This window comes from Bison bison, unplaced genomic scaffold (assembly GCF_000754665.1).
Source record: "Bison bison bison isolate TAMUID 2011002044 unplaced genomic scaffold, Bison_UMD1.0 scf7180017864227, whole genome shotgun sequence".
Classification (NCBI taxonomy): Eukaryota; Metazoa; Chordata; class Mammalia; order Artiodactyla; family Bovidae; genus Bison; species Bison bison.
The window spans coordinates 122,679-124,837 of record NW_011494799.1 but is presented as its reverse complement, the minus strand read 5'-3'; the positions used below and the strand labels follow the sequence as shown (position 1 = coordinate 124,837).

Genomic DNA, 2,159 nt, shown 5'->3' with positions numbered 1-2,159 from the left:
TTGGCTTATCTTTTCATTATCTACCTTTCATAGAGAGGGTTTTAATTATAATGCAGTCTGGCTTATCAATTCTCATTTTTCATGGACTGTGCCTTTGGTATAACATCTAAAAAGTCATTGCCAAACTTAAATTTATCTAGATTTTCTCCTGTTATCTTCTAGAAGTTTTATAGCTTTGCATTTTGTATTTCAGTCTGTGATCCATTTTGAGTTCTTTTTTGTGATGAGTATAAGGTCTGTGTGTAATTTCATTTGTTTGCATGTTCAGTTGTTCTGGCACCATTTGTTGAAAGGCTGTCTTTGCCGCATTGTATTACCTTTGCTCCTTTATCAAAGATCAGTTGACTCTATTTCTGTTGATCTGTTTCTGGGCACTCTTTCCTGTTCTATTGATCTGTTTATTCTTCCATCAGTACCATACTGTCTTGATTATTGTAGCTTTTTAAAATTTTTGCCACACCATGCAGCATGTGGGCTCTCAGTTCCCTGATAAGAATTGAACCTGCTACCCCTGCATTGGAAGCACAGAGTCTTTACTGCTGGACCACCAGGGAAGTTCTGATTACTGTAGCTTTACAATAAGTGTTTGAGTCAGGTAGCATTGGTCTTCCAACGTTGTTCTTCTCCTTCAATGTTGTGTTGGTTATTCTATGGCTTAGATATTTTGGACACTTAGTATATTGTGGCACCAATCCATTTAATGATTTTTTTTCTTCTAGCCATGTCCAGTGGTTCAGTGGATTGAGCCGGGGCTTGGATTTGCACGTGGGAGTGATGTAAAGGCAGTGGGGCAAGTGAGTTGAGGGTATCTGTAAGAGAATGGTTGAAGTGAGGAATGATGGAATCTATAAACTAGATAGGGAAGAAGGGTGAAGGCAATAGTAGTTGAACAGGTGAAAAGTAGAATCAAGAGATTTTGAGGGCAAAGAACAGGTGTAAAGAATGAGACCTGGATGGATGACCTTGTGGTCAGAGAGTAATGTGTGCATTTTATATTCCAGAGGTGTAGCAGTTGCAAGTATTGATAGGGTTTTGCAGGATGGCCATGAGAATTGGTAGCTGAAATTGGAGTGGAATCTCTGAAGATGAGAAGGTCAATGTGCTAAGAGGCTGGGATGTTAGGCCTCTATATCCTTTACTATGTCACGTGAGAGGTTGGCAGGACTTGAGATGGAAAGGAATCTGTGAGCAGGTTCCTCAATGAATGAAAAAGGTATGTTTGGGAGATGAGTAGCTGACAGTGAAGAGGAGTGGGAAGAGGTATGGATGAATGATACAAAACTCAGAAGAGTAGGAAATCTTATACAAAGATAGAGGAGAGATGATTTCAGAGTCTCACTGGAAAATGAGGGGGACGTCCACCCCTAGCCCAGCCCTGAGTTGTAAGGGTCTGGGAGAATGTACAGCTTCTACCTGACCAAGTTCTAACACAGTGCTTCTGAGACTTTCTGAGGTGAAGGACCAGGGTATTTTTTTTTTTAATTTCCAATCTGTAATGGACTAATGCTTTTATGAAATAAAATGTCCCCAATTTATTGATCTGCAACAGATTTACAGGGTTAGCAATGGGGAAGGTGATGGCGTCCTGATTCCAGGAAGTCAGTTCATGAGCATCGTCTTGAACCAAAATGGTTGGAGCTCTGCCTTATTTTTATGTTCCCTGTTCTGTGTGGCTGACCAAAGATTTTAAGAGTTAGATCTTAGCCAGAAGATTTTTAGAGGGCTGCTGATGACTTCTTTGGTGAGGAAGGGTTTACATTTTGTGAGATTACTAGCTCACGTACATGTAAACTGAGATTTCCAAAATTATGTCTTTCTCAGATATTATAATATGAAATTAATAATGCATGTTCATTGTAGAAAATTAGGAAATACAGATAAGGAAGAAAAAATGGTTACCATAATCCTTCACTGAGAGGGAAGCACTGTTTTCATTCCTTTTCATTTAATAAATTGCTCAATAAAGTTTAGGAGAAGGCAATGGCAGCCCAATCCAGTACTCTTGCCTGGAAAATCCCATGGATGGAGGAGCCTGGTAGGCTGCAGTCCATGGGTTGCGAAGAGTTGGACACAACTGAGTGACTTCACTTTCACTTTCCACTTTCATGCACTGGAGAAGGAAATGGCAAACCACTCCAGTATTCTTGCTTGGAGAATCC

The 2,159-nt window shown here is 40.1% G+C and overlaps 1 protein-coding gene across 4 annotated transcripts in view; it reads left to right on the top strand.

The window, feature by feature from the left end:
- PHF8 (PHD finger protein 8) overlaps nt 1-2,159 on the top strand; it is a 103,202-nt gene that overhangs the window by 32,087 nt on the left and 68,956 nt on the right. The window lies entirely within an intron of this gene.